This window comes from Geotrypetes seraphini, chromosome 10 (assembly GCF_902459505.1).
Source record: "Geotrypetes seraphini chromosome 10, aGeoSer1.1, whole genome shotgun sequence".
Taxonomy (NCBI): Eukaryota; Metazoa; Chordata; class Amphibia; order Gymnophiona; family Dermophiidae; genus Geotrypetes; species Geotrypetes seraphini.
This window is the reverse complement of record NC_047093.1, coordinates 47,999,264-48,025,321: the sequence shown is the minus strand read 5'-3', so window position 1 is coordinate 48,025,321 and position 26,058 is coordinate 47,999,264. Positions and strand designations below refer to the sequence as shown.

The window sequence follows — 26,058 nt, the reverse complement described above, 5'->3', positions numbered from 1 at the left end:
ATTAGAAATAAGAAAGGTACTTGAAAAATTCCCTTACTGTCCTGAAGGCTCACAATCTAACTAAAGTACCTGGAGGGTAATAGAGAAGTGAAAAGTAGAGTTAGAGGAAAAATAAAAATAAAATAAACATTTTAATAAGACAGCATTGATCTAAATACTTTGGAAGGTAGAAGAGAGGAGAGAAAGGAATAGAAGCAGAAGGGGGAGCCGTTGAACAGTAGAATTCTGGAGAAATTTAAATGATAGAAATAGAACAAAACAAAGACAAAAGGCAAAACAATAGATAAGATTAAAGATAAATCATAAGCTGGAAAGAAAAATAAAATAAAACTTTGTCTTCAATCCACGGTTTCAGCGTCAGTGATGAAGTGGAGCAAGTAAGTTTAGTAAGTATGAACATAAGCAATGCCTCTGCTGGGTCAGACCTGAGGTCCATCGCGCCCAGCAGTCCGCTCACACGGTGGCCCAACAGGTCCAGGACCTGTGTAGTAATCCTCTATCTATACCCCTCTATTCCCTTTTCCAGTAAGAAATTGTCCAATCCTTTCTTAAACCCCAGTACCGTACTCTGCCCTATTACGTCCTCTGGAAGCGAATTCCAGGTGTCCACCACACATTGGGTAAAAAAGAACTTCCTATTATTCGTTTTGAATCTGTCCCCTTTCAACTTTTCCGAATGCCCTCTTGTTCTTTTATTTTTGGAAAGTTTGAAGAATCTTTCCCTCTCTACTCTCTCTATGCCCTTCATGACCTTGTCTCTATCATATCCCCTCTAAGTCTCCATAATTCGCATTCCTCCACCAAAGGAATTGTGGCTACTTGATTGTGGCTTCCCACAAATTACCCAAAGAAATAGAACCTTCTGTGTACCAAATGATGGTATACCATTCAGAGTTAAGGAGTTTTTCTCAGGAACTTCAGCATTCCAAGTAATCTACCCCAGGATCAAGGTCTCATGTTGGAAACAACAGCCCTGTTGGCGCCAACTTCTTCCAGCTGCACCCTGCCTACTCTCTCCTCAGCTGCTGTCATAGAATCCACTAAGACAAGCACCCCTTTCTAAACCACATGTCCACTAGTAACTAGCCACTAACAATGCTAACAGCTAACGTGTCACTAAAATTATAGTAGTACACAGTTATTCTATCAATAACTGTCCTAATAACTGCCATCACTCTGTCCAGTAACTTTTGGTAAATTGCTTCAGATTTCAAGACCCTTCTACACACCTTGTTTGACCTCCTTACACAGCACTTTGGGGTGTAGGCACCATTGGTTAAGAACCCCTGCATTAAGCAAGATCTCAGCCTCACACAGTCCTGGCGGCTTTTCTTCTCCTATTGGAGAGTGCACTAGTGAGAGCTTCTTGGCTAACAAAGCCATCTATCAGACTGAGAATGGGAGAAGGGGCATGGGCTGCAGGGTACAACGAGACCTTCCCCTTTTCTAATGGAACCCAGAGTAAGGTACTAAAATAAACATGGTAAGATTCCACTGCAGAGCTTACAGGACAAAAGCATTCACCATCTCGGCTCCCCACACATGTCCAAAACGTTGTTAAACCCAACTATGCTAACTGCTTTTATTACATCCTTCAGCAATCATTTCTAGAGTTGTATGCATTGACTGAAAAAGTATTTTCCCTGATTTGTTTTCAGTGCACTAGGTAGAAACTTTGTGGCATGAATTCTAGTCTTGTACTTTTTAAAAGAAAAACCAATCGCATGCGCTCAGTCCGCTGCACTCAAGATTGTATAGTTGGGAAGGGCGGAAATTTGCAGTGACAAGGGAAATGTCAATAATATTTGCCACGTCATTAAGAAATGAAAACGAGTACAAAAAACCCCCACATTTTGTATTTCTTTTTCACTGATAATAGTGTGTACTCTTTTCAAGTAGGGCGTACTGTTTGCAAAGAGTGCATACTCCTTTCTGGATAGTGTGTACATAAGCAGTAGTGTTATGCGCCAATGTGCATGCCTACACTATTGGGGGAAGAGTGTGCCTCTTATCAAACAAGGCACATAGCTTCTCTAATAAGCAAATGCCAGGAAAAGAGCAAACATTCTTGGAAATGAGAGGAAACGAAAACCTTCCAGCTGCCCATTCCTGTTCTGTAGATCTCTGTCATCTCTTCCCTCAACCATCTCTTTTCCAAACTGGAGAGCCCCCAGCTACTCTAGCCTTTCTTCATGTGAGAGTCATTCTATCCCTTAATCATTTTGTTTGTCATTCTCTGTGCCTTTTCTAATTCTGCTATATCTATTACATTTATATTAACATTATATAAATTCTTTAGCTGCGGTATATAAGAATTTATGTACACTTCCCCCTCCAAATCCGCAGTTTCAGCATCCGTGGATTCAGTTATTTGCAATTTTAAACCCAAAAACCCATTTTAATTTTTCGGACTATTTTAAGACCTGTAAGCCCCCCCTTAAGCCTTACCTGGTGGTCTAGCGGGTTTTCAGGTAAGGAGCGATCTTCCCACGCTCCTGCCCCATGCAGATCGCTCACAGGAAATGGCTCGAGAGACTATGGGAGCTCAAGGCAGCCATTTCCTGTGAGCGATCAGCACGGGGCAGGAGCGTGGGAAGATCGCTCCTGTCCTGAAAACCCGCTAGACCACCAGGTAAGGCTTAAGGGGGGGGGGGGCTTACAGGGCTTAAAATAGCCTGGGGGAAGCGGGGGTTAGGGGCAGAACCAGCCTGAATATTATTCACGTTTTTTTAATATTCGCGAACCGGCTCTGCCCCTAACCCCCGTGGATATAGAGGGACAAGTGTAATGTAAATGTGATGTAAAAGAGATATAGCAGAATCAGAAAAGGCACAGAGAAGGACAAAATGATTAAGGGATTGAATGACTCTCACATGAAGAAAGACTAGAGTAGCTGGGGCTTGCGGTTCACTACAGTTAATAGCTAAGAGATACTAACCATTTGTAGTATGATCATAATAAATTAATCAAAATATTTACCAAACAAGTGGGTTTTCAGTGATTTTATAAAAACTAGGTAAGAAGTTGAGATTGATATATAAGTATTAACTTGTTTTTTATTATTATTATTTATTTATATACTTTTACACATTATTAAACAACAATTAAATGGAAATAAACAATTGAAATAAGAAACAAATGAATCAAATTATAAAATAATTTCACATTAGTAACCAATATCAAAGTCCACTATATGAGGAGAGAGAATCCATCACCTCCAAGAGGAGTTGGTTTTCAGGAATAATTCAGAATTAAATCACATTACAGAGTGCAGTTGGATTCAATTAACTAACGGCCTAGTTGGGAGACTCCATGGAAGCCTCTGAAGTTCTTCCAGCTGCCTTACCCTCAAGAAAAAAGTTCAACTGATCAGGTTCATAAAATATATATCTAGTACTCTGATAGGTAATGCAGCATTTACAAGGAAAACGTAACTGAAAAGTTGCTCCCATACTCAAAACTGACTGACAATAAGCCAGGAATTTCTTCCGTCTGGCTTGCGTCCATTTCGATACATCAGGAAATATTGAAATTTTGAATCCATGAAATTCCACATTATCAGTCCTATAAAACAGACGAAGAATTGCCTCCCTATCTTGAAGAAAACCAAAAGTTACCAATAAGGTAACTCTAGTAACTATTTCTTCTTGTTGAGATGTCTCCAAGATACCAGTGAGATCCTTTTTCTTGATCCTCTTTAGGAATAAGTAGTACTAACTTGTTTGTCCCTGTTTTGATTTTATTTTCAATTCTTTTCAGTTTATGATATATTTTTTAATCTCACTTATTGTTTTACCACTTATTTTGTTTTATTTTAGCATTCAAATTTCATTTAAATTTCCCCAGAATTCTATTGCTTCAACGGTTCTCCCTCTGCATCTATTCTTATCTCCCCTCTTTTTTCAACCTTTCAAAGTCCTTTAGATCATTGTAGTCTTATTAGAATGTTTATTTTCTTATTTTTCTCATCTATTCTCTATTTTATTTCTTCATTACTCTACTAATTGTCATTTTTCCAGGTACTTTAGTTAGATTGTGAGCCTTCGGGACAGTAAGGGAATTTCTAAGTACCTATTTTACTTATAATTTTAATGCACCAAAAAAAAAAAAATATATTGCCTATTTTTCTATAAACCGCTTAGAATCCTAACGGAGTTTAGCGGTATATAAGAAATAAATTACATTGCATTATAGCTGCCAAATATGCCAAAGTTTTGCCAAGAAATCGTTTGTAAACACATTTCTTTACAGATGGAAAATCGAAAAGTCGTTTCACACGCAAGTGTTTTCTAGGAGCAAAACTGAAGCATTCTAAAAGGTAGCTGGGTAAAAGTCCCTTCAAGGCCTTAAAACATACACAACCAAATCTGAAAACTATTCTAGCGTCTGTTGTCTCTTTTGAGATGCGCCAACCAGATCTCTACATAATACTCAAGGTGAAGTTGCACCACGGAGCGATACAGAGCCATTATGATATTTTTTTTGTTTTGTTTTATTCTCTATTCTTTTCGTAGTAATTCTTAACATACTGTTGCTTTTGTTTATTTTTTGCTACTGGTCCAAGACTGTGCAGAAGATTTCATGATGATAGTTAGATATTATTCATGGGTGGTGACTCCTAATGTGGAACCTAGAATCACGTAGCTATAATTTGTTTTTCTTTCCTATGTGTTTCCCATTGTACTTTTCCCCAATAATCTAGGAGGTCCTTTTACTAAGGCGTGCTAACCATTTTAGTGTGCGCTAAATATTAGCATGCGCTAAACGCTAACACGTCCATAGGATAGAATGGACACGTTAGCTTTTTAGCTAATGTGTCTTAGTAAAAGGACTCCCTAATTTGTCCTCCTGTAACAGTTTTGGATAATTTTGTCTGCAAACTCATTGTTCCCATCTCCAGACTATTTATAAATGTATTAATAATGCCAAGAAAGCTACCTGAAACCTAAATCATCCTACCGAAACCGACTATCTACCAAAGTATGGAAACAGACTACTTGCTATGTAATGTAATGTAACCTGATTTATCTTCCAATATTATTAAGTCTATACCCTCATTCTGTATTCTCCAATGTCATGTACCCTCCTGGAAATGTCCAGTTCTCTCCTTATGTAATCTGCTTTGAACCGCAAGGTACAAGCGGAATAAAAATCACTAATGTAATGACTTGTCTCTAGTACAGATCACTGTAGTTCTCCATTGTTCACATTCCTCCACCACAGAAACTGTCCATTTAAGTCTACTTTCTTCTTTTAAAATCTTTTAACCAGTTCTCAGTCCACAACAGAGCATTGCCTCCTATCCCACAGCTTTCTAATTTCCTCAGGAATCTCTCGTGAAGAACTTTCATAAAAGCTTGAATCTAGATACTCTCTAATAACTACCGGTACCTGTCCTTCATCCACATGTAAGGATAATAATAAAAGCACTGGAGCCAGTCTCGGGAGAAGAGACTGCAGGATATGGACTGGCCATCCTTTATACTATCTCTGTTGTCTTTTATTCTTCCAACACTCAATACCACATACTGTGCGATTGGACTGTATGTGGTATTGGATGTGGACTGGGGCATGAAAAGAGTGTAGTGACAGAATCTGGAGGGATGAAAATACATTGGGATTGGACCTGACGGGATGGGGAGAGCGAAAGCTTTTGGGTCAGGCTGGCGAGAGAATGAGGAACTCCAAGATTTGGGATTTTCAGGTGAATTTTCACAGGGTCACTAGGGATGTCAATAATATAGGGAAATGAATATATCAGAGAGAACTAAGGGACCCTTTTACTAAGCTATGGTAGGCACTAATACATGACTAACACGGCAAAAAAGTGGAATATACTAGTGCCCAGCAATAATTTTAGAACGTGCCTGCGATAATTGCGTGCTACATAACTTTGGGTAATTTTTTGAGGGGGCATGTCAGGGTTACCATATAGCTCCAGAAAAAGGAGGACGGATTGAGACATCCGGGTTTTACTTCTACTGAAACCAGTGGAAATCCCAGATGTCTCAATCCGTCCTCCTTTTTCTGGAGCCATATGGTAACCCTAGGGATGGAGAGTAGACATTCTTGCGCTAACCAATTAGCACATGTCTTAAATGTAGGCCAGTATTTTGCAGGCCTACAGTTAAGGCATCTGCCTCGTCCCAATGGAGATGCGTAGGGATGCTTAAGCACACCCAAAGCCACTTCCGGGTGAAACCATGTCTACACCCCGCCTTGGGTGTGCTTAACCATCCCTATGCATCTCCGTAGAGGGATTACAGATACCCTACAGTATAGCCACTGACCCTCAAGTTTTACCTTGAAGAATGCTGGTGTAGAAGGACTGAGGTTGAGATAGATACTAGAGAATGACACGGTGACAAAATTCATCACCGTTCCCGTCCCCGCGGATAACCGCAGGAAATAATCCCATGTCATTTTCTAGTATCTAATTCAACCTCAAGTCCTTCTACACCAGCATTCTTCAAAGCAAAGCTTGCGGGTCAGTGGTTGTGGCCATTCATACTCTGATTCTTATGTGAGCCAAGGATAATGAAGCCATTGTGACATCACTGATGTGATTGGCTCTTAGGCACTGGTGGAATGAGGCATTATGACATCACAATATCTGCTCTGGATACCAGAGACTGTCATTCTGTAGTGTCTGTTTCAACCTCAGTCCTTCTACACTAGCATTCTTCAAAACAAAGCTTGCGGGTCAGTGGTTGTGGCCATTCATACTCTGATTCTTATGTGAGCCAAGGATAATGAAGCCATTGTGACATCACTGATGTGATTGGCTCTTAGGCACTGGTGGAATGAGGCATTATGACATCACAATATCTGCTCTGGATACCAGAGACTGTCATTCTGTAGTGTCTGTTTCAACCTCAGTCCTTCTACACCAGCATTCTTCAAAGCAAAGCTTGCGGGTCAGTGGTTGTGGCCATTCATACTCTGATTCTTCCCTCTCTCCTTAAAGAATGACATGAAGATGGTTTCCCGCGGTTATCCGCGGGGACGGGAACGGTGATGAATTTTGTCACCGTGTCATTCTCTAATAGATACTATAGAATGATATGGGATGGTTTCAGTGACAAATTCTGTTACCATGTCATTCTTTATAATATAAAATATAGGGAGAAAATACCTTTTTTATGGCTGCAGTAAAAATGGCCTTAGTGTATGACAAACACCCAGGTAACGGCACGCTAAAACCTATTTTTACCACAGCTTAGTATAAGGACCCCTAAATGCATAAGACATGGTTTTGAAAATGATTAGCAAACACCCTCTTTAAAAACTGCTTATAACTACTACATTTAAAACTAAAGCCAAAACTATCACTTCTTGCATGCATAAATTAGGAATACATTTTGACCAAAGCAGTGCACTTTTTAGATCAAGATATATTTACTTTGAAAGTATTGAATGAAGCCTTTATAAAGTGTCTCAGTAAATATTTGTGCCTGCATACCTCTCTCACTTCCTCTTCAAATCCAAACAGCTTCTACAAACAAAAGAGGGACTTGAAAGTCACATATTTACTCTGTGGAAAAAGTAACGGTGAACCAGCTTTTATATATCTAGAGAGGACAATTTTTAGAGCACTTTTACCCAAGTAGATTCCATAAGGTGAAAATCATCTGCCTCTCAATGGCTGAAAGCATGCAATTGGTTTTAACAGCGCACATACTTTTAGCCAAATTAAAAAGTAGAGTTCCTAGAATGCTGTATTTAGTTTGGGGGGGAAAGAGCAATGTAAACATGGGGTCAACTTTCAGGCTTCAGGATTTAGCTGGGCTTACACTCGTGGTCAGTGCTAAGCCCGGATTTTCAATGTTGGACCATTTCTGATGACCAGCATTGAACATCTGGTCTATTTTTGGCCACTATGATGGAGTGGAGTCACTATTACCCCCAGTCACCTGTGAGAGAAAGCCGCATGGAGAAGACCTATAAGAACATAAGAATTGCCGCTGCTGGGTCAAACCAGTGGTCTATCGTGCCCAGTAGTCTGCTCACATGGCGGCCCTTTGGTCAAAGACTAGTGCTCTAAATGAGTCCAGCCTCACCTGCGTACGTTCCAGTTCTGCCCTTTAAAACCACGGGCTCACAATGCTTTTTAGCAGAGCATGCCCATGGTTTTAAATCTGCCGTTGCTGCCATCAGGCCTGACACTGCCCACCCCGTCCCCGCAAATATGGCAGGAGGGATGCCAACTCCCTCCTGCCATCGTGAAACCGCCATCGGCCCGGCCCAGGGGCCAGCCCACCCCTCCCCGTAGCTTACTCGGGCTCTTTAAAATTATGGCAGGAGGATTCTCACTCCCTCCTGCCATATCTACAACTACTAACCCCCCTCTCAAAAAGTACCCCTAACCCCCCTCCCTCACCGAAACCCCCTCAAATTTGCCTCGCAGCTGCGTTGAAAAAATTATGACAGGAGGGTTCCGACTCCCTCCTGCCATCGGTCCCACCCACAAACTAACATAAAAGCAGGAGGGATGCCAACCCCCCTGGACACCCCCACTCCCGGTCCCCTCTCCACCCCCCCTCCCCATACCTTTAATGGAGCAGGAGGGGTGCTCAATCCCTCCTGCTCCAATGCCTCCCGCAACGAGTCTGAGGCCACGCCCCGGTGTATCGTGAGATACATGGTGTGGGGCCCAAGGCCATGATTGGCTGAGGAGCCTCGGGCTCCTCCCTTGGGAAGGGCCCGGGGCGCCTCAGCCAATCAGGTACTTCCTTAGTAAGTGAGTTACTAAGGAAGTCCCTGATTAGCCAATCAGGGACTTCCTTAGACTCCTCCCTAAGGAAGTCCCTGATTGGCTGAGGCACCCCTGGCCCCTCCTAAGGGAGAAGCCCGAGACGCTTTAGCCAATCAGGGCCTTGGGCCCCACCCCGTGCATCACACAATACACCTGGGTGTGGTCTAAGGCCTCAGACTCGTCGCAGGAGGCATTGAAGCAGGAGGGATTGAGCACCCCTCCTGCTCCGTTAAAGATATAGAGAGGGGGGAGGGGGAGGGGGCGTCCAGGGGGGTGGCATCAGGGAGTTGGCATCCCTCCTGCTGTTACGTTAGTTTTTGGTGGGACTGATGGCAGAAGGGAATGGGAACCCTCCTGCCATAATTTTTTCAACGCGGCTGCGGGGCAAATTTTTTGAGGGTTCAGGGAGGGAGGGGTGTTAGAGGCACTTGTTGGGCGGGGGGTTAGTATTTGTAGATATGGCAGGAGGGAGTGGGAACCCTCCTGCCATAATTTTTCTAAACGAGGCTGCGGGGCAAATTTTTTGGAGGGTTCGGGGAGGGAGGGGGATCGGAGCACTTGTTGGGAGGGGTTAATTTTTTTTTTTAAAATCGGGCAGATATTTTGTATGTTTAAAATATGCAAAATATCTGCTGTTTCTCCAGTCACTACTGTCAGGGCTACAGTCGGTTGGGGGCGTACCTCCGATCGCCCCATTTGCATGCAGATGGTTGGCGAATCGGTCGGCCTGCCTCCAATTGCACACGGATTGGAAGGTTAGTGACTCTAGCCCTTAGCCAGCTAGCAGTCTGAATTTTGTGGATAGCGGCTAAGTTGTATGATAGAGAGCTATCCTTTAGCTGCTTACTGCTGATAAACAGCAGCCATCTCATGCTGAATATTAGTGCTTAGAGGGTTATGTGCTATATAGCTGGCCAGGCACCTTAACTTAATCAGCACTGATAGTACTTAATACCTCATAATTGCTGTTAATCAGACTTAATTGAAAGTTAGGTGCCTAACTTGAAAAGCGCATGTTAACACGTAGGGGGAAATTCTACAAATGGCGCCTAAATTTAGGCACCGGTAGGCACCCTACCATCATCTACCCCCCCCCCCCTTTTTTTTTTACAAAACTGAAAATGCAATTTTTAGTGCAGGCCAGCACGCTGAATGCTCTGCGCCGCTTCCGACGCTCATAGAAACTCTATGAGTGTCGGGAGCAGCGCAGAGCATTCAGTGCATCGGTCTGCACTAAAAACTGCTATTGTGGTTTTGTGGGAAAAAACATTAAAGCATCTACCAGTGCCTAAAAATTAGTACCAGGATCACACCTCCACAGGTGTTTTAGGCCGCCTAAAGCCACTGTGGGCGTGGCTACCACTGGACGTGGTGTTAGGCAGCCTAAAGCGCAATTCATGACAAAGATATGCACCAGAAATGTAGGCCTGGAAATCCCTGGCCTACATTTTGGTGCCTATGTTTCCCAAAGAGACAATTCTGTATACTGTGCCATCGCATGGTTGACGTGCGATTGGTAGCCGCTTTTTAAGTGCCATATAGAAAATCTGGGCCTTAATGCAGCTTATTTATAGGGCCCATAATGTTTCAGTGCCTCAGATCCAAACTCAAGATTGTGGGCTTTTCAGGGATGGAAAAATACCTCTGTACCTGAATGTACACCACCTCCATGGCTTTAAGACAGTATATAAGACATTAAATAATAAACTCATCTTTTGATTTCCCCTTAATATTTTTATTTGTTAAACTGTAATTATTTATTTTTTTGTTTCAAGAATGTATGGATTGCTGTTTTCTTTATATATTGCTTAATTACTTTGCACCAAGCAGTATAGCAGATGAACAGAATGAAATCTTTGTTAGAGATTATTGGCTAGTTGCACATGGGCAGGGAATCTAAATGCAAACAGAGCAGTGGAAAGTGCTGAATGAATATATTGTACATTTAGGGTGAAGTTGTATGTTTTGGATTTGGAAATATAAGTGACTGACTTTCTAATGAAGCTCCCTGGCAGTAGGATAAAGCACTTGTTTATTATGCTGTAAAACACGTTAAAAGTTTTCTAAAGTTGCAAAGGACTGACAAATCTAACAGTCAAATGGTAAGTGCTACATCTTTACCACACAAAGAGAGTAATTTACAACCTCCCCCACCCTTTTATCAAGTTGCATTAGAGGTTTTTTAAGCACGCTGACATGGTAAGTGCTCCGACACTGGGATTCTATGAGTATTGGAGAATTTACCGCACCAGCTTGCGCTATAAACTTCTAACGCAGCTTGAAAAAAAGGGTCCCAAAGAAAACATTCTGCAGGTAAAACAGTATATGAGGGTTCTTCAAAAAAGTTTACACACGTTCATATTTTTGCAGGAAATGGTTGGGGTGGGAGAAGTAGTAAGAGGGTGTGTAGGACACTGGGAAAATGTATCACAAAACAGGCTGATTATGTGGAAAAGTGATGTACAGCAGACCCTCAATATTCGCGGGGGTTAGGGGCAGAGTTGGCCCACCAATATTGAAATATCGTGGATAACTTTCAGGGCTGGCTCTGACCCACCCCTGCGTCCTGGGCCTTCCCCAGACCTTACCTGGTAGTCTAGTGGTGACGCGGAGCAGGATCGATCGTCCTATGCTCTGCCCCGTGCAGAGCCATCATCAAAATGGCTGCCACGAGTTCCCATTGTAGTCTACAACAGAAACTCATGGTAGCCATTTTGATGGCGGCTCTGCACAGGGCAGAGCATAGGACGATCGATCCTGCCCTGCGTCACCGCTAGACAGCAGGTAAGGTCTGGGGAAAGTCCGGGATGGAATGTTTCTAAAAAAAAAAATCGAGAATAATCGAATCCACAGGTACTGAAACCGCGGATTTGGAGGGGGTACTATAATTTGCTTTTGAGATATTTAATAGATAGTGTTAAAAAAAATAAAAGTGTGGAAACCTTTTAAAGATCCCTCGTATAATCCCTGTATGTGCATACTTTTACTCTAACCCTTTAGAACTATTCCTGGGGGCAAGAGCGACAAGGATCTTTGTGTAGTTGAATATTTTTATATTTTAAAAAAGTGTGTAGGTAAATTCCTCTACCCCCTCACCCCTCTTTTACTAAGCTGTGATAGAGGTTTTTAACATGGCACAGAGCGCTAACTACTCCGTCGCTGCTTTAATGCTCATGAGTGTCGGAGCAGGGTCGGAGCATTTAGCACTCTGGGCCATCATAGAACCTTCTACTGCGGCTAAGTAAAAGAGGGCCTAAAACATTTATAGGCACATTTTATCAGAGAAATAATGGGCCACCCACTTGTATTTGTTTGCTTCTCTGTCCCCTCCCAAAATAAAACTTATGAAGTCGATATTCAAAGTGATTTAACTGGGCAAGAGAGGCTCCAGGTTGGTTAAATTGCTTGTGCAAGGCTATTTGCTGATATTTCGTGGCACTTAGCATACTAGCACTAATTAAATTGAAAACCAGCTGTTATGTGAGTGGTCCGGCAGCAGAGTCATCACTTATGTGGCTAACCCTTTGATTGGCAGATGGTGAAACGGCTGCTTTACGTAACTTGATGTTGAACGAGAGCAACAGTGCCAGGCATTTGGAGATGCAGATCTCCCATAAGAGCCATGAGCTTCTGAGCAACAATGCCAAATAAAGGGCTAGGTGCCAGCATTTAGCACTTAGGGGGGAATTCGTCAAGCAGTGTTAGGGCTTTAAGTTGCGGTAAATGGCCCTTACCACAACCTAAAGAGTCCTAATGACGCAGGGCTAAAAATAGCAAGGCGCTATTTAAGTTGCTGCGTTACTAAGTAATGAGATGCAAATTGCCTAACGCGACTTGCGATGATACACTGCACATTGTGTTAGGGCCCAAAAATGATGGTAAAATAACCCCAGCTGTTTGCTGGGATTATTTTACTGACCGGGAGCACGGGGCCATGTCAAGCCACGGCCCGATTCTCCTGGGCTGCAAGGATGAATTCCTCCCCCCTCCCGACAGAAACTCTCCATGAAAGGTGAGTCATTATTAAACCAGCACAGTTAAAACAGTGTTCCAACAACTACACTGGCAAAAAGTGGATTGCTCAGTCTGATTAAAAAGTTCCTTCAAATCAGGCCAAGCTGCAATATTACTACACTTCTCCCTCGTCATTCGCAGGGGATATGGGCAGAGCCGGACCGTGAATGCCGAAAAACTGCTATTATCCGGCTCTGACCCACCCCCACCTCCCTGCCGCCTTCCCGGCCTTACCTGGTGGTCTAGAGGGCTTTCGGGGCAGGGGCGATCTTCCTACACTCCTGCCCCGTGCAGATCGCCATTAGGAAATGGCTGTAGGGAGTTCCCGACGTAGTCTCGAGAGACTACGGGAACTCCCAGCAGCCATTTCCTGATGGCGATCTGCACGGGGCAGGAGCGTAGGAAGATCGCTCCTGCCCCGAAAACCCTCTAGACCACCAGGTAAGGCCGGGAAGGCGGCAGGGAGGAAAAAAGACTGTTTTTTAAATTTTCCCCCTCCCCAGAAAAAAATCACGATTATATGAAACCGCGAGTGCAGGAACCGCGAATGGGGAGGGGGAAGTGTAATGTCTTTTGACTGGATCTGCAGATACTGATCAAGGGAATATCTGTTTGAAACACTTGACTTCTGTATTGTGAAGAATACTTTTATCATCATCATCGTAATTATTGTCTATATTAGAAGCAGTGTGGTCTCCTTTGATGATATTTGGTAGGTAGAACTGAATCTAAATCCTGGAGAAATAAACTGGAATTCCTTTTGGTCATTCTCAGCTCGACCCACTATGTCGACATCTATTTGACAATCTACATATTTTACTTTGCATAGGGCCTGTTGGGCCCCTACTAAAACTGCCAAGTTTTCACATTCATCTTCTTCTGGTCTATATTGGTCTTACCTTCAGCAACCTGGTACGTTCTTACTTCTCCTTTATGCATGTCCTAATCTACAGATTTATTGGTCGGACATATGGACAAGAATTCTCTCTATTATTCATATGGATAGCAATTTACCTATGTCCTATAAATCCATCATATTGCACTCTTCAAACCCAGATATCTCAATACCACCATCATTCACAAAAATGTTTGATATTATGATTGCTTTAGCTATTCATCACATTATATGTAACTGGAAGGATAATTCTAAACAAAACTTTCACAAATGGTGGAATCATCTCTGTATTATCAGAAAATATGAAGAAATAATAGTGTTCATACAAAATAACATTGCTAGTTTTACTGGGACTTGGGCTCCTCTTGATGCATTCTGTAAGGACTTGAATATTAATCTCATATCGAGTTTCAAGTTTATTTAAAATTTCTTATACCGCCTAATCAAATCTTCTAGGCGGTGTACAAAATCATTAAAAACAATTGTTAGCTAAAATACAGTTTAAAAAGACAAAACATCACCGGGATTAATAACAACTTTCATACATGTATAAAAACGTTGACATTCGGGAACAAAAGGGAAAGAAGGGCTGGAACTACAATAAGCAAGGAGAGAGAAAACATGTAAGGAAAAAAAGATAGGGACGGGTGCTGATGGTAAAATCCTTCTAGGTCTAGGTCGTCCTTATAAGGGCAGGTTTCAAAAGCATCAAGAAAAAGAAATGTCTTTAACTTCGTCTTAAAGTCTATAACAGTTGATTTTTCACATAGGTAATTCGGGATACTGTGTTTATACCGTGTTTCCCCCATTATAGGACCTCCTCCTTTAGTAAGACACCCCCCTTTTTTTCCCCACCTGGGAAATATAAGGCCCCCCCCCCCCCGAAAATAAGGCACTATTTGGCAAGCATGTCTTGGCAATCCAGAGTACTGGTACAGTACCGTATGCGAGGTCACACAACTTCCTGCTTCCGCTGTCCAGGAAAACAAGCCCAGGAACAGCCTCTGTACACCGAGGCCCTGATTCTCCAAAAGTGCGTCCCGATTTTAGGCAGCTGTAGACGTCCTACATCTGTCTAATCAGCCAATCGGGATGCACGTTTTTAAAAAAAAAAAATGCTCCCCAGGCAGGCCGCCTGGGAGAGGCGTCCTATACTAAACGCCGATTCTGTAACCGGCGTCTTTAGAGAATCGGGTTAAATTAGACGCGGCCGCTATACTTATGGCAGCAAGGGATCTCCCTGCTGCAATATGTATAGCGGCCGCGGTTGTTGCGGCCGCCTGTCCCATCACCGACAGGAGAATGCCTAACTCCTCCTGTCGGAACCCCGAGCCCCCTCCCCCCCAAACTCGTAATCGCCGACAGGAGGATGCCCAACTCCTCCTGTCGGAACCCCGAGCCCCCTCCCCCCCAAACTCGTAATCGCCGACAGGAGGATGCCCAACTCCTCCTGCCGGAAAGCCCAACGACCCCCCGCCCCAACTAATCTCCCTCCCCCAACTAACCTTTCAATGTTGGTCAGCTGGACGGGTCTTGCTGCCGTCCAGCCGACGGGTTTGCCTCGTGGAAATGAGACGGCACGCCCCTTCCCGGCCCATCCCCGCTAAATCTAAGGCCTGATTGGCCCAGGCTGTAGAAGCCTGGACCAATCAGGCCTTAGGCATAGCGGGTCCGCCCATCCCCACTAATCCTAAGGCCTGATTGGCCAAGGTGCCTAGCCTGGACCAATCAGGCCTTAGGCATAGCGGGTCCGCCCATCCCCACTAATCCTAAGGCCTGATTGGCCAAGGTGCCTAGCCTGGGCCAATCAGGTCTTAGATTTAGCGGGGATGGGCCGGGAAGGGGCGTGCCGTCTCATTTCCACGAGGCAGACCCGTCGGCTGGACGGCAGCAAGACCCGTCCAGCTGACCAACATTGAAAGGTTAGTTGGGGGAGGGAGATTAGTTGGGGCGGGGGGTCGTTGGGCTTTCCGGCAGGAGGAGTTGGGCATCCTCCTGTCGGCGATTACGAGTTTGGGGGGGAGGGGGTTCCGGGGTTCTGACAGGAGGAGTTGGACATCCTCCTGTTGGCGATTACGAGTTTGGGGGGGGAGGGGGCTCGGGGTTCCGACAGGCATTCTCCTGTCGGTGATGGGACAGGCGGCCGCAACAACTGCAGCCGCTATACATATTGCAGCAGGGAGATCCCTTGCTGCCATAAGTATAGCGGCCGCGTCTAATTTAACCCGATTCTCTAAAGATGCCGGTTACAGAATCGGCGTTTAGTATAGGACGCCTCTCCCGGGCGGCCTGCCTGGGGAACATTTTTTTTTTAAAAACGTGCATCCCGATTGGCTGATTAGACAGCTGTAGGACGTCTACAGCTGCCTAAAATCGGGACGCACTTTTGGAGAATCAGGGCCTTAAATGTTTTTCTGGTTTGTGATACAGTTTTTTCTGGTTTGTGATACAGCTTTTTTGGTTTGTGATGACCTGTACCATATACAGGTAATAAATGTCTTTTTTTCAGCAATAAATGTGTACTGTATTCTTCTTCATGGAAAAATAAGACATCCCCCTGAAAATAAGACCTTGTGCATATTTTGGAGTTTTTAAAAATATAAGACAGTGTCATATATTCGGGGAAACAGGGTATGTTTCAGTGATGGGATAGAGAGAAGGTTTTGAGTTGTAGAAGATCATAAAGTCCTTGTTAGATTATAAGGGATAAGAAGGTTATTAATGAATTCTGGTTGGTTATTTTCTCTGGTTTTGAATGTTAATAAAAGAATTTTGTAAGTGACTCCGTGTTCTATTGGTAATCAATGCGCTTTATATAAAAGAGGGGTAACATGGTCATATTTTTTTGCGTTAAATATAATTTTTACTGCAGTGTTTTGAACTATTTGAAGTCTTCTTATTTCCTTTTTTGTTATGCCCTTGTAGAAGGCATTACAATAATCGATGCATGAAATTATAAGAGAGTGGATCAAAATGTTCAGAGAAGTGGGCTCTTACAATTTGGATAAAGATCTTATCATGCGTAGTCGATAGAAACAGCACTGGACCACCGTGCTGATGTGTAGATGATAATTAAATTTACTGTTGAACGTAACTCCCAGTAATTTTAATGAAGATACCACTTTGATAGGTTGAGTTTTGAGTTTCAGAGGAGTTTGTAGAGAAAGTCCATCTTTGATAGGGAAAATCATTAATTTGGACTTGTCGATGTTCAAAGAGAGCATATGTGAGTCTAACCAAGAATTAATTTTTTATAGTTTTTGATTTATGAGGTTTAAGTTGTTTAAATCAATCGGATGAACTAGTTGGACATCATCCGCATAGGCGAACATTGTGAAACCAATAGATTGCCCTAGGATTAGAAGGGGGTCTAAGAAAATATTGAAGAATAGAGGAGATAGAATTGAGCCTTGTGGGATACTGTATTCAGTTGTTATAGAATCTGAAGATGTTGTATTGAAGACTACCTCGGAGGACTGATCAGTGAAAAAAGAAGAAAACCAGTCTAAGACTTGGTCTGTGATTCTGATATCATGCAAGCGTGACAGAATAAGCTTATGATTTATTGTATCATAAGCTGATGAAAGGTCTAATGAAATGAGCAGAACAGACTGATGATGATTGAGATGGTAAATGACTCCTTTATATCTCTGATTTGTAAGTTTGCAACTTAATAGTGTATTGTTTTTGTCGTATAATTCTTTGTATACTTTTTGAAACATTTCCATAAAATATTGAAAAAAAAAGCAGTGTGGTCTAAATCATCACTTGCATATTCATCTTTGTTATCAACATCATCGTACTGACCAGTTACAAAGAAGTAAAGCTGACTGCCATGAGCAGATTTAGCCTTGGATATACAATGCCAAGCCATATCTAGATACCATCATTGAATATCCAAGTTTTACCAAATTGTATTTAAAATTTGATATACCACTTAAAAAGTTGTCTAAACGGTGTACAAAGTCATAATATAAAATTTTTAAAATCATTGGGGGAGATATAATTTAAAACAAAACAGTCATAAACGCATTGAAACAGGAGGGATAGGGGAGAAATACAATTCGCAATAGGACAGAAGAATAATGAGGGTTGACGCAACCGGTGGGGAATATGCTCTTCCTTCTTTTGCATTGGTCCGTGACTAGGGATTACATATCCTAAGAGTCCTTGAATAGGAATGTTTTTAGATTTGTTTTGAATTGATCAGTGCGTGTCTCTTCCTGAAAGTGCAGGGGTAGAGAGTAGAGAATGACACGGGGACAAATTTGTCCCTGTCCCCACAGGAACTCAATTTTCCCATCCCATCCCCGTGAGTTTTATACATAGTAACATAGTAGATAATGGCAGATAAAGACCTGAATAGTCCATCTAGTCTACCCAACCTGATTCAATTTAAATTTTTTTTAAAAAATTTTCTTCTTAGCTATTTCTGGGCAAGAATCCAAAGCTCTACCCGGTACAGTGCTTGGGTTCCAACTAGAGAGTTGCGCAGGGAGAAAAATCACACTCGTCCCTGCCAAAATCCCACCCGTCCCCACCTGTCCCCGTGAGGAATCCCTCCGTTCCCACCCGTCCCCATGAGGAATCCCCTCCATCCCCACCTGTCCCCGCGAGGAATCCCCTCCGTCCCCGCCCGTCCCTATAAACTTCAGAAATAGTTATTTCATTTAATTATGCTACTGAATTAAAGGTTCTGGTAGAGACCCATTTACAAATAAGCAAAGAGACTTTATTAATTTGGAAATATTAATTGGGAAGAATACATACTTTGTAAAAGGGTTTCTACCAGAGCCTCTAATGTAAATATAAAATATAAATAACTCAGCTGATGAGAACCCCCAAGCTGTCAGCTGAGGACTTCCTTTGCAGTTGGTCGGGGGTCCCTTTTGCCAAGCTTGGCAGGCAGCAGTAGCATCCCTGAGTCATAGATGCTGGCACCTCAGTGGCTCATGGATGCTACCAGTGACTGCTGTGCTTGGTGGAGGGGAGTTCTGGCCGTCTCTAGAGGAGGTCCTCTGCTGCCAGTGCTTGGGGATCCCCACCAGTCACAGCAAGGGTCAGCAAGTACTTCAACACTGTAGAAATAAAACCAGAAATGCATTTCCTTTTCTTTTGCACACAATACAAAGACATCTGCTATATACATTTCCCAAAGCTAACCTATTTTAATCAATAAATTCCGTTTTTTACCTTTGTTGTCTGGAGACTTATTTTTCCATAAAGTTGGTCCCAGTTTCTTTTTTCCGCTTTCCCATCTTCTGTAAATTCTTCTGTTGCTGTCCATTGGTTCCTCCTACCATGGTCCAGCATTTATCCCTTTCTCATCTTTCGTGCCTGCCCACCAGCCCCATGACACCTGCCCACTAGCCCCATGACATCAGAGGGAGGGAGGGCTTTGCTTAAGCCCTCCCTCCAACATCAGCGCTGACATCGGGGAAGACTTCCGGTCGGCTGTGTGCTGCGACAGGGCAGGTAGGAAAAAGAAGATGAGCCTCGAGGTTCGAGTTGCATCGAACCCCGCAGAATCCCCGTGACCCTAGGGGGCATCCCCACGGGATCCCCGTGACCCAAAGGGGGAACCCGCGGGATCCCCGTCGTCCCCGTTCCCGTGCAGCTCTCTAGTTCCAATTGCCAAAATCTTTGTCAAAACCTACTCCAAACTATCTACACCCTCCCAGCCATTGAAGCCCTCTCCAGCCCATCCTCCCCCAAATGGCCATATACAGACAGACTGTGCAAGTCTGCCCAGTACTGGTCTTAGTTCAATATTTAATATTATTTTCAGATTCTAGATCCTCTGTGTTCATCCCACGCTTCTTTGAACTCAGTCACTGTTTTCCTCTCCACCACCTCTCTCGGGAGCGTATTCCAGGCATCCACCACCCTCTCCGTAAAATAGAATTTCCTAATATTGCTCTTGAATCTACCACCCCTCAACCTCAAATTATGTCCTCTAGTTTTACCATTTTCCTTTCTCTGGAAAAGATTTTGTTCTACATTAATACCCCTTAAGTATTTGAATGTCTGAATCATAAATCCCCTGTCCCTCCTTTCCTCTAGGATATACATATTCAGGGCTTCCAGTCTCTCCTCATACGTCTTCTGGTGCAAGCCTCCTATCATTTTCATCGCCCTCCTCTGGACCACTTCAAGTCTTCTTACGTCCTTCGCCAGATATGGTCTCCAAAACTGAACACAATACTCCAAGTGGGGCCTCACCACTGACCTGTACAGGGGCATCAACACCTTCTTCCTTCTACTGGCTATGCCTCTCTTTATACAGCCCACCGCCTTGTCACACTTTTTTTTCACTTTTAGATCTTCGGACACTATCACCCCAATGTCCCTCTGTCCGTGCATATCAGCTTCTCACCTCCCAGCATATATGGTTCCTTCTGATTATTAATCCCCAAATGCATTACCCAAATGTTTTGTTGTTGTCCCGGTCACTGCTCCATTCCTGTAAGCTCTGCCTTAACCGCGCAAGCCTCGAAAACTTATGATTTTAAAGTGTTTGAGGCTTGTGCAGATGAGGACGGAGCTTGCAGGGACAGAGACAGGAAAAGAACTCACCGGGACAGGACAGGAAAATGAGTTCCCACAGAGACAAGGAAAAATTTGTCCCCGTATCATTTTCTAGTAGAGAGTTCCAAAGTCTAGGGGGCGGTGATTAAGAAAATCCTCTTTCTGAGTGTATCATAAAAGAAATGGAGTAGAGAAGGAATATTTAGGAGATGTTGGTTACTGAATCGGAGGGTCCTAGAAGAGCAGGGCTAAATAACTGTAAAGAAGATGCCTGAGCTTATGTGGATCCCGGCTGATTATTCAGCCAAGATCTGCATAAGACAGCTATGCAGGCCCTAGCTGAATATCAGCCAGGACCCCCCTAAATAAATAAAAAAAAAGAAAAACCACCAATCTGGCACCCGCTCCCAATTCCTGAAGAAAATTCAAAGCTACCCCAGCCCCCCTTCCCTCTATAAGGTCCTGGACCTATCCAAAGATGTCCCTGGTGGTTTAGGAGGAGATCAAGCAAAGCGATGCACACTTGCTTCTGCCCGGTCCAGTTTTCTTTCTAAAATGGCTGCCATGATCTCTTGCCGCAGCCTTGAGTACTGCGGTATCATAAGATGTACAAAATGAGACCTCAGGACCTAAATATGTATACTCTGGAGGAGAGGAAGAACATGAAAACATGGGGGTGACTTGCAAAGAATGGCAGTTAAAACCCTAACCATTTTATAGGACAGACTGGATGGGCTGTTTTGTTTTTTATCAGTCATCATCTTCATTGGTACTATGTTACATATTATGAAAAATAGTTATAAGATTGTGAATTCACAATGAAAGACCATGCCTACTTATATAGTAAATGACGGCAAGGTGGCCAGGATTTACCCCTCTATGTCCTGTGAAGTACGCAGAGTCAGAATGGCCGTCCTGCTCTAGCTTAACATCCCGGGATTTCTTCTCTTTTTTTTCACAATTTCTAAATCTCTAAAAGATATGGTAGCTGTTTTAGTCCACCTTTTGAAGGTTATAACTTGAAATAAAACAAAATAAAAGTTGATGATGCCTTTTTTTATTGGTGCATCTTTTCTGAAGTAGAGATGCCAACGCGCTTATACGCAATATTTGCAGATTATTACAAGTCCCTTGTCCCCTGAGAAAGGTGACACAGTCGCTGAAACTTGGATCCTAGTCGGGACTGCATTTGTTTTGCACGTCAAGGCCTTGTGATTGAGCTTTGGACAAACTATTAATAAAGTATTTGTAACTGTAGGTTGGTCTTGACATCTCCAGTGCCTCTTCTTTCGTCGTTGTTTTTTTATTGGACTAACATAATATGGGGGTTTTTTTAACCAGCTTTTAGTGAGCAAAAAGTGACAAATATCAGAATATATAAGTGAAACGCAAAAGCATTCCAGTGAATACAATGTTAAACAAAAAGATATTTCACCCCAAACAATGGACAAAACAACAAATTTGACAACTGCATGAAGAGTTTCAGACATCAGATGAAATCACAACTTTCCAGCAAAGAAAAGAAAATTCTGTACAATCGCTCTCTGCTAGAACGAGCTGCCATATAAAGCCTACAGAAAAAGCACAACATTGTCATCAAACCCGCAGACAAAGGAGGCTCTGTAGTGATTATGGCCGCACAAAAATACATAGAAGAAGGGCACAGAGAGCTCTCAGTTAATACATGCTACAAGAAACCGACTGAGGAATCCATGCAGGATTGTGCAAAACAGCTGAACAATCTCATCAAAATACTTCAGAACAAGAATAGCCACATCTAAAGAAACTCAGACCATTCTACTTGCTGCCTAAAATGCATAAACCTGGAAACTCTCATCTGAACCACATAGAAAATCATCTAAAAAATGGGTTTTGAAAATAACGATTTAGATGTTTGGACATTTTTCATTTTTGAAAATAAGCCCCTAAATCCACGAACCTTTATCCTTTGTGACCTCAGCTGGAATTTGAGCTAGAAAGTTGCACAGGGACAGAAATTTCACCCATCTCCACATCTGTCCCCATCTAGCCCATACCTACCCATAGTGCTAAGATCCATTCCATCCCCATAATTAATCTCTTCCATCCCCATCCATACCTGCAGGAGTCATAGAAACATAGAGTATGACGGCAGAAAAGGGTCATCGGCTCAACAAGTCTGCCCACTCAAAGAACCCTCCCTCAACAAGAATCCTCCTTCTAAGCATTTCCCTGGAGTGAACCCACATGTTTATCCCATCGTCCCTTGAAGTCGAGTGCGTTACTGGCCTCAACTACCTGATGTGGAAGACCATTCCATCGATCAACCACCCTCTCTGTGAAGAAGTATTTCCTGATGTCACCATGAAATCTCCCACCCTTGAGTTTGAGCAGATGCCCTCTTGTTGCCGTGAGACCCGTAAGGAAAAAGATATCTTCCTCCATCTCAATACGGCCTATAAGATATTTGAATGTTTCTATCATGTCAACGCTATTATTTACTTGCTTGCAGCTAGGGTTACCATATGCCTCCAGAAAAAGGAACAATTATATAGATATGTCACTCGCTGTTTGAGTATATCAAAATATATTCCTAAATGCCTTTTAATTCCCTTTTTTTATATAATTTTTCAAGCTTTACCTTATGCTTATATCAATTTTCAATTCATTTAATGTTGTTATATGTATGGACCTTCGGACTCCATCCGGGCTCTTTGCTATCGGATGCTCTACTCTTCGTGAGTCCAATCTTTATTAAATATGTTATGTACTTTGTTTTTAACTTTTCATTTTATATTGTTTCATTTTCTAAATATTACACTTGGAAGAACATCACTTAACTTATTGGTGATTAATTCTTCTTTCACCCCTCCCGACATGCATGTTTCAAAGAAACTTTTCTTCAGGGTTGAGGTAAACGTTTGTGGGAGATGTTACAAGATGAAAAAAGCTCCCACAAACATTTGCCTCGACCCTGAAGAAAAGTTTCTTTGAAACATGCATGTCGGGAGGGGTGAAAGAAGAATTAATCACCAATAAGTTAAGTGATGTTCTTCCAAGTGTAATATTTAGAAAATGAAACAATATAAAATGAAAAGTTAAAAACAAAGTACATAACATATTTAATAACGATTGGACTCGCGAAGAGTAGAGCATCCGAAAGCAAAGTGCCCGGATGGAGTCCGAAGGTCCATACATATAACAACATTAAATGAATTGAAAATTGATATAAACATAAGGTAAAGCTTGAAAAATTATCCAGAAAAAGGAGACATCCGGGTTTTACTTCCATTGCTTTCAGTGGAAGTAAAACCCAAATGTCTCTATCCGTCCTCCTTACTTCCATTGCTTTCAAAGGAAGTGAAACCCAGACATCTCAAGCCATCCTCTTTTTTAATGGTAACCCTACCCTCTGTTTCCTCCCAACTAGAGAATGACACGGTGACCAAATTCATCACCATTCCTTCCCCCGCAAAAAGCCCTGGGAAACCATCCCATGTCATTCTTTAATGTCTATCTCAACTTCATTCCTCTTCACCAGCATTCTTTAATGCAAGACTTAAGTCAGTGGTTGTGCCCATTCATACTCTGATTCTTCCCTCTCTCTTTAAAGAATGACATGGGGATGGTTTCCTGTGGTTATCCGCGGGGATGGATTACTCCCAACCCCTGCATCTTCCCATGGTTTTTTTTGCATGCTATTCATTATTCTATCAATGAGTATTCCAAACTGAAGTCTGGTGTTCCAGCTGCCTCTCTGAGCATTCCAAGCCTCTTTCTGGTGCTCTAACTACCCCCCTATCTCTCTCCATACATGACAAACCTCACTCTTGTGCTCCAATTGCCTCTCTCCTTGCATTCCAAACCTCATTCTAGAGTCACCAGAGATTTTTGACTACACTCTTGCGGGAATCCCATAGTAACATCTTCCATCCTTGCAGGAATCACGAAGCAACTTCTTTCGCACCCACGGGATTTTCGCAATCCCCATTCCAGTGCAACTCTTTTTGAATGGGCAATCCAGAGATTATAAGGGTCTTTAAAGCTGTGCCCTTGCCCTGAACCATGCAGTCCCCATGGACATCCTATTTCCACTAAGCCATGAGTCTGTGATTGGTACTAGTACTCATGATTCAAACATGTGCAAATTCAACTTCTTTGGAATATATATATATATATACTAGTATTTTAGCCCGTTACATTAACGGGTGCTAGCTGTCTCACACTTGCCTGTGAAGCAGTATTTCCCGACCTTCCCTGTGCAGCATCAGCATTTTCCGCCGCCCCCTTCCCAGCCACCGCGTTGAAATTAATAGAAAAGCGCTGCACCGCGCTACCGCTGGCTTCGGCATCTTCTATCTACTGCGGCCAACCCTAGCGGAAACAGGAAGTAGTCAGAGAGGGCGGGTCACAGTGGACAGAAGACGGCGAGGCCAGCGTTAGCGCGGTGCAGCGCTTTTCTCTTAATTTAAAGGCGGATGAGCCGGCCAGAAGGAGGAGGCTTTGGCGGTGGTGGTTTGGGCAGTGAGTGAGGGCGGGAGGGGGGAGTCGGCGGCTGTGCTGTTTCTCCGAGTTGTCTGGCCGCAGCATCTGCACTCCTGCTTGCCACGGACCTACTGATCACAGATCAGAGATCACGGAAGCACGCAGGTAAGTGCGCATGCCCGGCTAGGGTTTTATTATATAGGATATTTCAAGTTCAAATCTTTTTATTGAAAAAAATATAGAAAATATAACAAAAATAAGAAAACGAACAAAACAATTAGAGCTATAGAATGAACAGCAATCAGTAGATCAGCTGGCACAGAATTATCTAAGCACGCCCATTTAGTCCTTGCACATTCAACTCAAGTGAAGACCACATGTCTTTGTTATCTAGAGTCTGACTGACCCATCCTCTCTACAGCAACTGCCTCATAATTGGCAATAAGGCAGATCAGGTTTCACCAAAAAGTGGTGTTCAGATGTGATGAGTCTTTCCAAGTACTTAGGACACCCTGAGTAGCCCTCACCTTTAAAATACTAAATAGATGAGAGTTGGCTGGTGATATCCATTAAGAGAGGGCAGTTGCCTTCCAGAAAACAATGGAATAAGAAAGGATAATTGCAAAAAAAACAACCCAAAAAAAACCTGGCACATAATTCTCCAAACCTTCCGACAGAATGGCTGGATCAGAACACAAGAAAAAAAAGTATGTGACCTAGCATCCCTGGGGCTAACTTGCAATGAAAACAGAGATTGGATTTGAAAGAGTCCAATTTAGCAAGTTTAACGGAAGCACAGAAAGCCCTGTATGATATCGTACAGTTTTCAGCCAACAATCAACCCATTCCTCCTGAGTGTGAGCATGGGTTTCAGAGCCCCTTATCAACTGAGTTCCCAGGACACCCATATAGGATGCCTGGGCCATGTTTTTATAAAATGAAGCAGTATGGTGCCCTGAAGAATGAATAGAATCAAACAGAGTAACAAGGTCAGGAACGGATACGTGATTGCAGATCAAGTGGTCCAGAATTGCATAGTCCCTCTGGAATATTTTGAAAGCCTTGGAAACTCTACCGACAGCTAATCAGGGATGTAATTTTACACCCTGCAATAGATATAGGTCCTGATTTAAGTACTTCAATGCTTCCTACCTCCCCTACCCTCTTTACTGCTTGTTCCAGTTTCTCTCACTGCCTATTTGCTGTTAAGTGAAAAGGAAGGCAATCCAACAGCTATGAGAGGAGGTGGGAACAGTAAGAATGGTAAGCAAGCTGTGATACCACACTATTTTTAAATTAGCGCTAGCAGAAGAGGTTGTTAGGGGAGGGGATGCTGAGGGGAAAGGAGCTGGGAAAGAGAATGGGTCAAAACAAACAGGAAATTGGTTGGAAAGGTGTGGAA

General features: G+C 42.9%; 1 protein-coding gene across 1 annotated transcript in view; it reads left to right on the top strand.

The window, feature by feature from the left end:
• The window catches only part of GAS7 (growth arrest specific 7), a 93,938-nt gene that overhangs the window by 6,840 nt on the left and 61,040 nt on the right, over positions 1–26,058 (top strand). The gene's annotated exons all lie outside the window — the stretch shown is intronic.